We start from the raw sequence: 15,317 nt of genomic DNA on the forward strand, positions 1-15,317 counted from the left end.
CTCTGAAACCACTGAAAAGGCACTGAATGAAGCCTGAAAACCAAAAACGATCTCTAGAATGTACTGGACATGGAAAAGGAGAGGTAGTGCCAATGGTCTGGTCAACGGGCCTTTTTATGAAGATTTTCCAGCTCTTAAACTATTGTATATGCTTATTTAGGTTGCACAGTTTTGGAGGTGTACTGAAATTTGCCATCTCTATACACAACTGGATACTGAATATTATTTTGGTGATGCTGATGTGGCTCCACCTGACCTGACTTGCAAAGGAGTTTTGTGACTCTGTAAGGCATTTGGCCTGAAATGGAAACATGTGGAAAGGACCCCAGAAGCACAACAGGCCTGTTACTTGTTTAGCTTATTTTATTAATTTTCCACTGTGTTCTTTTACAAACTGAAAAGAGACTAATATGCCCGTCTCTTTTTATATGCATTCTTTGCACTAACCCAAGGAAGAAAATAAGAAAATATGGTCAGTTACAGCTTATCCACTCAGGACTCTTCTCATTTCTTACCTCACTAACCTTTAAGATAAATGGGCTTTTTTTTTTTTTTTTGGTTTGTTTGTTTACAGGAGGTGAAGATCTCTGAACCTGATTTTGTAATATCTGTAATCCGGGCAGAGAAAAAAAAAAAAAAAAAAATAGATTAGTATTAATGTCTTTATAAAAATAAAATCATCTTCACAATGAGAAAGCTTCAGGTTAGCAGCAATTCACTATAGCGGAAAAGTGCCAGACCATTGATCTACCCAAAGACCTGGCAATGAGTCACATCACCTCAATAGGCAGTAGTCACAGAAAGTGGTATTGATTGACTTTAGTCATGATGCATAATACATCACTAAGAGCATCATTAACATGCATTGCTCCTGGACAGCACATCAGTTATTAGAGCAAGTGTTCATGTAACCATAGATTTCGTTGCTTCAGAGCCTAAGGGCAGATTAAGCCAGTATGGATTCCTTCCCATATGCAAGGACATGGCTAAGGACAAGGCTGCAAGAATTCACTGGCGCAGATGAGGACAGGTAATCCATTAAACTGAACTAGTTTGAATATTTATGTCCATATCAATAAAGTTAATCTGGAAGAAAAGCAATATTTGGGATTTTTGTGCATAGCACAAACAGTGCTCAAGTAGTTCATCAGGAGAAGAGAGCAAAACTGCACAATTGTTTGATATAGAAAATTTCTACTGCGCATTCCAGGTTTTCGCAGTGCATTCTTTCTTGCCTTCTAGAACCTGAAAATCAGAGATTGCCTCCTTTTCTCATGGCCAACAGTGTGAAGTGGCAAAAGCAATGCAATTCATTAGCATCTGCTTGGAGGCTGAAGTGTTCCATTGTCACAGGCATAAAATCTCCATGATCCTGTAATTCTGGCTCCAGTGTGTTCTGGGAGGTTTGTAGCAAAGTTTGTTCTCCTTTTCTATGGAACAGAATTTAAAATGCAAGAAAAAATCCTCAAGGGCTTTTGTTGGCAAGAGAGGACAAAGGCCCCTCAATTTCATAGGATATTACTGGAAATGAAAACTGACAGGTGACAGCTATGAGTTTTTTGATCTTCCCTGCTGTTTCCAAGCAGTCTTACCAATCTCCTGCTAAAATTATGCTATTTTAAAATGTTTTATTTTTATATTTATCTCTAATACCCAGAACTCTAAAAGCTGCTCTTTGGTACCAACACCATGAAACTAGATGATGATGGGTTTGGGTGCAATTGTCTGCTAGTTGTGGTGTCTTTACCACTCCACTGAAAACATTCACACTATTGTACCTGGTGCTGTACTTCACAGCCTGTTATAGACAAGAAGGTCTTGGCATGGGTTCAAAGGCTGTTGTCAATGTTCATTCTACCTACCTAAAGGCCTTGGGCTGAACTACCTGCAGTAAAGCCTACAGCCTCACAAACTGCTGGTGGGCTACAAACCCATTCCCTGCACTCAGTAAATAGCGCAACTTTGAAAACTTGCTAACCAAAGCATCAGTGGAAAACAAGTCTCCTTTTCAGGTACAGAGTATACTGCAAATTTGGCATAAAAGAGCTGAAAATATGGATAAAGTGGGAGTTTCTTCAGCCCTCTGGCTGAAATGAGTGCACAGAACTATATATCTATACGGACATTCCAGCAATCACCTAACTCCATTCTGTCAAGCCAGAGTAAGTTTCTTTACTGAGGTTTGTAACAAAAGGAGTGAAAGCATTGCTGTCCATACTTATGCACTGAACTGAAAGGTACATGTGAACCTAATTCACATTACTGGAGGAAGTCAGGCATCTCCAGAAACTTTGATCTGGGAAGAGCTAATTACCTTACCTTCTAGAGGAGTATTGGAGTATTCAATAGAGAGAGGAAGATAAAAGGAAAAAAGAAAAAGACAAAAAAAAAAAAAAAAAAAGAGAGAGAGAGAGAGAGACCATTTTCCAGTTTTAGGCATCTGGATTTAAATTTGGAAATATGAAGGTGGAAATGGAAACTGCATCATTTTCCTTGTTGGTTTGCCAGAGTAACTTATCACTCTGTGATGAATTTCAAAAATCCCCACAGAGCATTGAAGTAGTTAAAGCTGAGAGAAGCAGCATGAAAAAAAAAATAGTTCTGGCTTCTAGGAATAAAAGAGTACAGATGAGTCAAAGCAGATATGGAAAAGGCTTTATCGGTTTTGTGGAATGAAGGTATTCAGGTCTTAATTGCCTTTGAACTGAAAAGTGTAAGTCATGAAAGCAATATTAATCTTCTTCACATCAACCTTCTAGCTTTCTTGATTCTTCCCAAAATGGGAGCAGAAGCAATAGTATTGAGTTCTTCTGGACAAATTGTAGATGTGGTACATGACCTCCTTTTCACCAGCTGTTTTTCAGCAGACAGCCTCAGAATTACATTGTCACTGGTTAGGTAGTGACAGTCCTGAAAGGAAAAAAAAAAAAAAAAGTCTTTGGTAACAGAGTAAGTAATAAAACAGAGAAAATGGCTTATGAAAAGTTAGGTCAGTGAGTATAATTGTCCTGAAAAGTATTTATTAAAAGACCTCTGTTTTCATCCTTGAGCCAAATTCCCATCTGGTAACTTTAAAATCTCATAGATTTATGTGTAAAACATGTTTATTTCAATATTGCTACAGGAACTTCAAGGAAATAGAAAACCAATCCTCATGTTGACTAGATGAGGAAGTTCATACCCATGCCTCAGAGATTTTATGCTTTTTCTTCACATATGCTTCATTTTTTTTTCTTTCAAATCCATACCCATAAGTTGACCACAGTGAAGGTGTTTGTTTCACATTCCTGCTCAGGAAAAGGATTAGCAGACTACAGCTTTTTCAACCTGCATAGTGTATAATACAAGAAAAATAGGAAAAACAGTCTTGTGTCACTTTTTAGCAGGTCAGAATTTATATGCTGGAAGACACCCTGAAGTTTTAAAGGATTTTCAATAGCTCAATAGCTTGCAGTCTGCTCCAAATGCCCATCTCTGAAGGGTGTGTTTCAAATATGAAATAAAAGAAATGAAGTGACAATACTAAATTTACACTGTGCCATAATAAGAAAAACCCTCACTTCACACAATATTGCCTACTTTTACCACAGTAGAAGCAAATGGAGGTTAAGACACGTTTTAACTTGTTTTGAAACTTGGACATTCTTTTGGAATGGAAATGCAGCTTGTGTTGATTTTATTTTTTATCTATTTTTAAGAAAGTTCACCCAACTTCTTAAACCAAAATTTATAAATCACTTCATTTTAAAAGTTGTAACTTATAAATGTTTTTGAACTATATGAAAGGCTTGTGTAGAAAAGGCTTCACAGGATAGAAAAGAGAAAGACAGATCTTTGCATAAAAGTTAAACTTTTTAGTTCAAATACAATATAAGTAATAAATAGTAAAATTTTCAAGAAGCATGTGGAATAGTTGAGGGCAGAGTTTTTAATTCCTTGTGCACAAACAAAATGACTTTATTCTAGTATCTGTGTGACCTTGTGCAGCGATAAGAGAACCTTTCAACAAAGTACGCTCAAACGAGGATAGCAATAGAGCAACTGGCCGCCAACTACAGAAAAGGAGTTTAATTCTTCTCTCTTTCACTTAATGAGCAGAAAATGTTAACAGCTACAGGGTGCTGCCCTCATGATCGTCCAAAAGCTGTCCTGAGTGAAGAGACAATTAAACCGACTGATGAGTGCTGCAGCATGTGATAATCTTAGAATAACTGGGCTGGAGATCTGAAGAGGGTTTATAGACAGTGGAAGAAGTCAAGAGCCAAATATTTTGGATTCACTTGTGACCCATTTGTATTAATTTGCGGTTGCAGCTGCCAATGGGAAGTTCGCTTCCACCCTGCTGCTTTTCCTGAAAAGTATCAATGGATGTTCGAGCAATGCCCACTGACACAGCTGTGGGATGTTGCATTGGCACATGCAAAAGGGGACACCCAGACACGGCAATTAGATCCTTATAGAGAAAGGACAGGTCTTGTTAAATGTGCATACATCTGCAGTGTGACACCAAGCCAGTCACAAAGAGTGCATTGCTCCATGCTCAGGACATTCACTCCTCTCTTTTCTTAGAAAAAGGCAGTCTAATTTAACATATACCTGCCTTTTCCACTGCAGACAGGAACTCCATATTGGAGTCACGAACTCAATAAACTGATTGATTTGCTACAAATCCTTACATCTGTTCAAACTATTTTAAATTCCAGTCAACCCTCAGTCCCACTTGGTCTTGATCCCAAACCAGAAGCAAGTTCTTATTCAAGTGGCTTAACAATATGTCTTTGTGCTTCTGCCTACATTTATGATTTTAACACTTTCCTTACTCATAAAAAGATGGTGGACTTGGTCATGATATATGCTGTCTTGAAGGAAAGCATTAGAAGGTCATTTTCAGGCATGTGTTGCTCTTAGGGACATTACAGTGAGGTTAAGTGTTATGTGACAGAATAAATGTTGACAGAGGACAGCGTGAGATCTTTAAAGCCTGTCAGGAAATTATGTATTTTACCAATCATTTTCTGCTCTGAAGGATGTTCTGTGTGTCTGTCTCTAATTATAGCAAAACTGTACAGATTGTGTCAAAACTGTCTGCTATTATCCAAACTGCACCAGCTACGGCTGACAAAACATGCACATCTCCTAATTAAGAACACTTTAAAATTGACTTCTTTAAATTAAGCAGACCTCCCAACTTTCACTTTTTGACAACTTACTCTCAGATTTTTGTAGCGGGAGGAGTAGGAAAGCAAGAATATTTTAGATTTTTCCCCTCAACTCTTAACTGTATAGTATACTAAAATAAATCACAATGTGCAAACAATATGTCAGAAAGAAAGCCTTTGGCTTGACAGATTGTATGGCACAGCATAAAATAAAATTGTGTTGTTCTAAAGATCTGAAGTACAGAACGTAACATGCTTTAAATATGTTGTTATTTTAAAGATCTCCAAATGTTTGGACATCTCAAGAGATAGCTTAATTCATTCAACCATCTAAGTTAATGGCATATTTCTTTTGCTGACCTTTTGTGCAAGACAGCAGAATGCACCTTCACTGATGGCGCAGGAAGTGCCATTAGCCCAGCTTTCCAAAATTGCAGTGTGTGCTGAGAATAACGTGAATATAGAGAGCAATTCAGTCAGTCTTGCTTTTCTGAATAGTGCAATTCACATTCATTTTGAGGTAATAGATGGACTTTGTGAGTCCAAACAACTGAAATTTTGTTTTCCAACTCCAGGTTGGAAGTCCTCATTTTCAGTCAGTTCTACTTTGATGATGAATGAGGACCAATTTCTGCACCTAAGAGGACTTCAGCTCAGTCCCAGGTTATTAGCATGTGTTTTAATTCTCCACAGCTATTCCAAATTTATTGGCCAAAAATATAAAATGAGTGAAAAATTGGACTCTACATTAGACCTAAATGCAATTTTCATGTCTAAAAACCGATGACAGTGTAAGGAAGGGGAAAGGATTTTACCTCAAAGCACAAAACGGATCAAAAGATTATAATGTACACCAGAACCATGTTTACAAACAGATTTAAATGTTTTTAAAGATCATCTAGTCCAAGCACAGTTCTGGACAGGCTCTCTGTTTGGGTCGCCACAGTCTTTTTTGGGGGCAAGCTCTCTGCCTGGTGGAGCTCCACGGCAAAAACTGCGGCCACAGAGACTGCCAGTAGGCAGGACGGACTCGAAAGGGAGGAGGGACAGAACTCCTGTGCCCCCCTGCAGGAGCTCCCACACCCTCTCCTGCAGCACTGAGGGTGGATACAACGTGCTGGGCCCCCCTGCTGGTGCCTGGTGGGCACCAGCAGCCCTCCCAGAGGCTGTTGGTAGGCAGAGGGCCTGGGCGCCATAGCCCTTGTAACTCGAGGGCGCGGCCTGGTTGCTGCTGTCCTGGGCTGCCCTTGGCGAAACAAGGGCCCGAAATCCGCCTGTAAATCATGGGCAGGTGTTGTATTCTAAATGATAGCTTAAAAAAGAGCTGGTATGTGATGGTAGCACTCAGCTCCGGAGTAACTCATGGGAAAGAAATCCCCAGAGTTGCATGGACAGGCAGCACCTTCCCTTATCACCAGGCTCTTGGACAGGCTGTGCCTGAAGATGCCCATCCCCACAAATTGCTGCACTTCTGTGTTCTTGGATCACTCCTTTCTGTCATTTATAGACTCTTTGCAGTCAGTGAAGCTTTGATTTTTATTTATTTATTTATTTTATTTTGACGTGAAATACTGTCAGCTTAGATAGAAGTACTTTGAGTCACCGGTGTAATAAAAGTGGCGATGCTATGATGTGAATGACTGACTAAAGCCTCTGTTCCAGCAGTGTCCCAAAGCAGTATGCCAATGCAAGGTGGTACTGGATCATGTCACCTCCATTTCCACACTGTTATCCATTTATTTCTTTATTTGGTTTGGGGACTTCTGGGCATTGTCATGGAAGCACAAGAGATTGATGGTGATAAGCAACAAATGAATCTAAATGTTTTAGATCCAACACTGGGTGCATGAAAGACAGCAGAAAAGAAATTCCTCTTTCTCTAGAGTTAGTTTCCACACAAGTCAGTCTTTCGAGGCTCCCTTTGTTGTCAAGAAAGGGAAAGAAGTGCATTTTGGCCTCAGTTTCCACATTACACTTAGCCAGCAAAAACACTACTCAAAACTGTATGTTTGTCTCCTAAACTCTTAGCAACTGGACAGTTCCTACCTGAAGAAAGAGAACAAAATATTATGAAAGCCCACAAACACCATGTGTAGATCTCAGTGAACACAACACTGAAATAGTATTGTGGAAGGAATCTGAAACATCACACACCTCTTTCAAGGATGTTTATAAACTCTAAGAAAGCTTTAAAAGCTCTAATTGTTCAATAACTTGCCATTGCTGCTTGGGTACCTTATGATTGTAGTGATCTGGTACTAATTCACATCATACAGGGTTAAAACAACTTTACTAAAGACGTCACAGGAAGGAGTTTTCCTGGACAGGCCCTGCATCACAAATGTTTTGAAAGTTACTGACTTGCAAAGACTAAGATAATTAGCTTCTTTAACTGTTTGAGAAACACGGAACTTTTCATGAGTAAATAGCACAAAGACCCCTGCAAACTGACAGACTGCCTTTTTATATGGGAGAGGGACACAACCATATTTCAGTCATCCAAATTTTTCCTATCTTGTGCAGACTGTGTCCTGTGCTTAAAAAGCCGTAGTTGTCACAGATGCCATGCTAAAGGGAGAAGCAATGCAATTCAAACTCAAACATTAATTCAAAGATCAATACAGCAGCAAACTACCAGAATGTAACATGATAGACTCATCTGAAGATTTTCCTTCAACCAAATGGTATTAATTTCAAAATCCCCAGTCAAAAAGACCTCAAATTAGATTTCTTGTTAAGGCTTTCAGTGCTGGAGGAGATTAATACAGACTTCAGACAAGCAGTCAGCAGAAACTGATTTACAATGAAAATCTCCAGACTTCAATCCATTGTCTTCCAGAACTCATTTCTTCAAGAGAGAAAGACATCATTTTAAAATGTTTTGCCAAAAGGCAGATGTCCAACTTCAGGCATGTATGTGTCTCACTGTCATCTACCCGTTTGTGTTTCAGGCCCTAAAAAAGTGGAAATCTAAGTACAGAGAACATGAAACAGATAGAACATGAAACACCACAGCAAATCGTTTTTGTGAATGGAGGAATGAAATATCGAGGAAATATTTAAATTTAAAAAGCTACAAATGCCAAAGTGTCCAGTGATATACAAGCAGAATTTGGAATGAGTATTGCTCATTCCAAAAAAAGCTTTTTTTTTTTTTTTTTTTTTTTTTTTTTTTTTTTTAGAAAAATTCCCATGAGTGTATAGTTGTGTGATAACCCTATAATACTAATTAAAATCAATCTATTGAATCCTAAACTGAGTACTCTGTGATAAATAGTGCTCTTTCATTGTATTGTCTTATTATTATCTAGAAAAACTGGATGCCTTGTTAGATACAAGGAACTAATCTAAGAATAACAAGACTGAAGGAATTTGGTTTGCAAGGACCTAAAAATGTGGGACGAAAAAAGGAAACTATAAAAATTGACTATCCTTGACATTCACATTTTGTCCTGGAAATTAATATAAAAGCAGCTCAGAAGCTTTGATGAAAACCACTTTAAAATCTAGATGAAGATATTTTCTATTATTAGAGTCCATCTCACATTAAAATAAATTAAATCTATGACTTCATGAAAAAAAAAAATCTGCCTCATCCAAAGACTGGCACATTATTTTCATTGTTTTCCAACACTGTTTTAAATACTGCATTGAGTGAACCTGATGTTTGGGAAGGTTGAGAACAGGTGTGAGAAACTGATACTTTTTTTGTAAAATAAACTGGTTTCTAGTCACAGACTAAGCACTACTAGAACACCAAATACCACCATATCACTATATCAGCAATTTAAATTATCAGTAATTTACTTCATTTCCTGAAGATGATAAGTGTTACTTTCTAACCTGTCAAATTACAAAATTATTTTCTTTATTATAATTCTTTGTTCACACCTTAATCAGGAAACTGCAAAATGAAAAAAAAAAAAAAAAAAAAAAAAAAGAGGGAGAGAGAGAGAGAGGAACACAAGGCGTTTCATTTCACATCTTTCAGATGTTTCTTACTTGAAGAGTGATATCTCAAGTTCTCCTTGCCCTACTATTTTTGGATGAAGATGCAATGCCAACCTTTTCTCTATCCTTTTCTCTATTTTTTTTTTCCTAGAAATTAACCAGCCAGTTTATTTTGGAGCTCATAATTTACTGTTCAGTAATTTTGACTGTCCTGATTTGAGCAGTTCTCAGTCTTTTGTGTCTCATGATTTTAACACTTTGATGCTAAGGCCAGTGAAGGATAATGTCTTTTAGCTTTTCCTCTAGACAGTTGATTTACATTTGTCTTATGAGAAAAAGTATGACCTTAGATGCAGAAATGAATTGTTTAATGCTTTTCATCACACCCATACAATACCAAACCATATATAGTTATGAATATATCTTCTTGAAGTATGTAAACCTGATACCAGAAGCTGAAAATAATTCAAATATTCAAAATTTCAACATGTTTTTCCTTATTATTTGTACCTCAAAATACAGCTGCCAGGCTTATTGAGACGAACACTTCCTTTTGGGTTTGCACATCTCTTTTGCAGCCACTGATCCATACTAATACTGCTAATTAAACTGTAAAGTTTTTCACAATTGCTTCTAACAAGCATGTGGAGGAGGAGATGCTTACATGATGATTTGCCTTGTTAACTGCAAATAAGAGTTACATCTTCTTTATTTCACTTGTTCCTCACTTAGCTAGGCAACTGGTCCTGCCAACTGAACTTACTTCTGAGGCACATAGAAGCAGAAAAAGCTCCTCTTATAGTAAAAAATATAAGGCAGTCTGGATTTTATCTCTATTCTAGTCTTCCTGTTAGGAGCAACATGGAGAATTTTTAGGAAGGCGAATGTTGCCTGACCTGATGTTCTCCTGTCCCTACCAGGTTGGTTGACACTCCCAGACATTATTAACATATGCACTGCACACAGAAGAACAATATGGTTTGTATCACCTCAGAGTATTCTATCTGTGACAGAACTTGGGACGTAGTGATTAGAAACATGATGCTTCCTCTTAACCAGAAAATTATATATATATATATATTTGATGCCTTCTAAATACATGATTCAAAGGTCATGAGAAAAATGTGTACCCTCATAAACTAAATGAGATTAATTCATTCTCTCTCTCTCACACACACACACAAACACACACACAGACACAATTTTATAGTTAACTCCATGGGCACATGGGTGAAAACAGCTTGGTAGGGGTTGGGTTATGAATTTCCTGAGGGTCAGGCATTCAGTATGGTATTTTCTCATATGGATAAATACATGGATATATACATGCAAAGACTCATTGTGGTAGGCACAATCTTCATTGCAAAGAAAGGATGATATGTCTGTAAAGATGACATAAGTATAAAAAAAAAAAAATAAAGAAATTACAGAAATTGCAAGTAGAGTAAATAATTCAAAGACAGCAAATGTCACTTTAATTGAGTGGATCTGTTTAGGAAGTGAGAGGACATTTAAGGGAAGGATGTGCTCTGGTGGAGTTGAAACCATGACCCAACTTTATAACCACAGCTTTGGCTGTACAGAATTTATAATCATGGTTTTAGTTTTCAGTGCTGAAGGATATCTCACGCTGGAAAGCTGAGACAATGAGGGGGTTGACAGGAGCCAAGGGTGTATCTGACTTGAGATGGCAAGCAACTGTCCAAAGCCATGTTCATATCAGTCTGAGCTGTACGCTCTGAACTGCTTTGTCAGCCATCATGCTAATTTACATTTACAAGGTAAGTTTTTAGCTTAGGGACTTCATATTCAATTGGTTTAGTGTCAGTTTGGATCAACCTTTTCCATTCTATTCTCTTTCACAGTGCCAATACTAACCAGTGGTGTCAGCCACGAATAATTGTTCTTTTCTGTTTAAACTTCAGCTATGTTGCTGCAGACTGCAGTGGAGAAATCCTGCAAAATAACTGTTTTATAGAGCTGGGGAAAAAGGGATTTAGAGGAGGCAGTTCCACATCATGAAAATGGCAAGACATTAGATGCTTTATAAATGTCTGGAGGTTTCTGCAGCAGATTGCACATTTTCCTGTAGCCTGTAAGTCTGAATTCAGAGTCTAGATTTAGAAACCAAGAGTCTCTTGCTGGGAGTGCTTTCAGAATCACTGACTCACAAATACAGTTAAAAGCTCAAATTAAAAGTTTAGGGCTTCTAAACCTTGCTGAAAAACTTCAACTTGAAAAATACTCTAATCCCAATACTTCTGACAAAATTCAGCTCCATCCTTCAGCGTGCTAAACAGGCAGTCCCAAAGGAGAAGTGGGTTGCAACCCTGTTATTGAAACTTGCAATATACCCCAGTAAATACTATCTAACAGAGAAGCTTGGAGAAGGAAAGGCATGCATGGTGAATATTTCAAAAGAACCTTCACAGTCTCCGCTGTGCTCACAAGCAATTGCCAGTTTTACTCCCATGTTAATAGATATCCCTGCGATCATAATTGCTAGTTTTCAAGATCTAAGAATCCCAAACATGTCCCTAGTTTGCCCAGTGTCTGCATCCTATAATTACATTAATAGAAAAGACTATTTTTTCAGTGTCATAATGAGGACCTGCAGACTACAGTGGCAGGCTTGTGCTGTAATGTAAGATGCATGGGATGTCTTCATGTCAAAAATGTAGAAGTCTGGAATATATGCAATAGAGACACTCGACACTGCTTCCTGCCCATCAATATTGTTTTTAGGTGGAGCATCTTTTTGTTTGTTAGTGATTATAATCTATTAAAAGTGTCAGAAATTACAGTGATTTTCATTTATAAACCTATTTTTGTTCTTCTTTTTCAAAATTTATTTTTGCCTCACCTAACTTAACTTTAAATTTGAGACCATAGCCATGTGTTTATGTCTAACCTGTTATCATGATCACTGAGAAATTAATGAAAGCAGAGAAACAGCATAGCATCACAAATCTCTACTTAAATAAAGGAGGAAAAAAAGGGAGATAAGACAGAAGGGGAGATTTCTCCAGACAGAATTAATCTGATCTAACCTTTATTTTTTTTCCTTTCCAGTCACACAGAAACTAGTCACCCAAACTCTCTTAAGAATTAAATAAGAGAAATAGGCAATTTTAAATCATGAATCATCAGACCTACTTTACACACCTTCATCATGAGCTGACTCATCCTCCAGACTCATTTGAGTGTATTCATTTGATTCCCACAAGCTACTAAGGAATCCTACAGTGATTATCTCTGATGCAGATGTTTGCATTGCACTTCTCCACAAAAAGTTTGACTATCATGTCCTCTGACAAGAGGCTTATTGAAAAGTGGAGAATCCCACCATCCAAGTTTTGGTGTTTTGTGGAAAGGGATGAAGAGAAAGGATAAGGCACTCATGACTCTACTGAGGAGGGGACACACTTTTTTAATATTTGATTGTTCTGGTCATTTATAAAGAAAAGCCTTTTCTTCCAGAGATCAAGCTTAAAGTTCCTCTATGGAAACATTCCTTCCCCATCTGTGGAGCTTCTCTCAGTGACAAAAAAAGATCCTTACATGAACAAAAGAACTGTTTGGGATGGTGACCTTGGGGGCTGTTAATACAATTTCTGTCTTCCAGTTAAACCACCTCTGCCTGTATCAAACAGATTTTCTAACAGGGAAGTGGTGATGGTGCCAATGTCTGTCTGCTGATTTTCCCCCTTTATCAGGAGGACAGGTGTCAAAATAGAATATCTCAGAGAACTATACAAGTATGTATTTTGTAGGCGATGCAAAGGGTGCAAAGAGAAAAAAAAAAAAAAAAAAAAAAAAGTCTAGTAGGTATTTCAGTGACTACAGAAGTTTTCAAAAATCTGCTCTTCTGCCTTCTCTGATTAATATTTTCCCATTATATTGGATAAGTAGCAACAGAAGAAGAAAAGATTATCATCTTGCTGCACTGACTATCTATACCAAGTTATTACCGTGTTAACCAATCAAACCTGAAAGTAAGAAATTAATAGCAAGGTGACCTAGGTCTGTGTGTACACTGAGCAGCATGTAGGGAAAGATCAATAATGTTTTGTTAGTGCTTGGCTCTAGCTTGACACAGAAGGTTCAGAAGATTGTACAGACTCTGTCTACTCTCAACAGTATGCAGTTTATGAAATATAAACCAGCTTTTCTACAGCATCATCAGCAAAGTAGATCAAGTCAGATCCAAATATCTCTGAGAAAGCAATAGGCACTTGGTCCTAGAGAATCAGGTGCTAGCTCTACAAGGCTTGGAATTCAATTTGCAGATGCTTCAAGACACCTACGCATTTCCTCAGCTGACTTATACTTCAGTTAATGAATCGGTGTCACAAATACTGTTTTAACAAAACCTTTTAATGAGCAGTTATCTCTTCAATCATCTGTTCTGACACTGAAGAGTTGTTCTCCACTACAAGCATGCAAGATGGTGACATTTCTCATTTTATAGACATTTCTAACAAATGACGGTAAGATAGGCAGTTCTATCAAACACTGATTAGGCACTTCGATGTCTCAGACGTCTGAACGAATCTGTGGGTTGTTTCTAGTACTTGAGATCTGCGGCCAGAAAGTTAGTGTGATGGCAACATAGTCACACATTTACTGATGGTCTTCCCATTCCAGATTTCTCTAGATTAAAAAACAATCATATCATCTTTTCTACTCAGTCCTAGATAAACCAATGTTTTCCAAAGACATACTACGCATCATCATTTGATTAAAACCCAACCAGATATTTAAATCGAAGAAAATTAGATTTAAGTGTCATTTTACATCTCCTTCAGGGTTGTTTGTTGTTGTTGTTTGTTTGTTTGTTTTTGTAAGAAGATTCTCAGAGGAAGTATAAAATGAGCTAGGAATGTCTTGAAGATGGCAATTACTTACCTTATTGAAAAGATATATGGAGTGGCTATCTTTTAAATAAAGTCAGACACCAGTAATGTTGCAGCAAAGAATAGAGTTTCCCAAGAAAACCTGATTGACTCATGAAGAAGATGAAAGACAACTTTTCACTTCTCTGAATCTAAACAGGACTTTGGAGCACTGTGTACATCAGTGATTAAAAAAATAAAAATAAAAGAAAAAATCTTTTGCATGGGTATTTCAAGTAACCTTAGAATGCTATCGAACTACCCATTTTATTCAATAAACGTATGCAACTAAATATTTTTTCATATCAAACTGCAAGTTTATAAAATTACGTGCTTTCCTTCCCCAAAAAATTCTTGCTTATAAATACAAATTTCATGTCAACGATACATTACCTTTCTTCTTCTTTATGAAGAGGCCGCATGAACCTCATGTAGGATAAGTCCAAGTGTAAGGTCTTGCATCTGGACTGGGGCAATTCCTGATATAAATGCAGACGATGAGTTGGTTGACAGTAGCCCTGCAGAGAAGGACTTCGGAAAAAGTGGATATGAACAGATAATGTGTACTTGCAGCCCAAAAAAACACAACTATATTCTGGTCTGCATAAAAAGAAGTGTGACCAGCAGATTTAGGGAGGTGATTCTCCCCACTTTCATGTGTCCCCAGCTGGAGTACTGGGGACCCCAGCACAAGAAGTACATAGACCTGTTAGAGCAAGTCCAGAGTGTGGCCATACAGATAATTGGAGAGCTGGAGTACCTCTTCTATGAAGAAAGGGTGACAGAGTTGGGGTCATTCAGTCTGGAGAAGAGAAAGCTTTGAAGAGTCCTTCTCATAACCTTTCAATAGGTTATTGAAATATATAGGTATATATATATATCCCTTTCAAAAGGGATCTTATATGAAAGATGGATAATGATATTTTACTAGGGCCTGTAGTGAGATGGAAAGGGACAACAGTTTTAAACCGAAATAGAGTAGATTTAGATCCCACATAAGGAAGAAATTTGTTAGCATGAGGGTGGTGAGATAAAGGAACAGGTTGCCCAAAGTAGTTGTGGATGTCCCATCAATGAAAGTGTTCAAAGTCAGGTTGGATGGGGCTTTGAGCAACATGATCTAGTGAAAACTGTCCCTGTCCATGGCAGCAGGATTCAACCAGATCTTTAAAAGTCCCTTCCATCCCAAATCATTCTGTGATTCTAAGGCAGAGCCCACATTGCCTCTTTTTAAAAGCCCCATCTTAGTCAGGCCTGATCCTTTATCCAGCACTAAGGAACATCCAAAAGCAAACAAAGAAATAAGGACAAG

This window comes from Anas platyrhynchos, chromosome 4 (assembly GCF_047663525.1).
Source record: "Anas platyrhynchos isolate ZD024472 breed Pekin duck chromosome 4, IASCAAS_PekinDuck_T2T, whole genome shotgun sequence".
In the NCBI taxonomy this organism is placed as follows: Eukaryota; Metazoa; Chordata; class Aves; order Anseriformes; family Anatidae; genus Anas; species Anas platyrhynchos.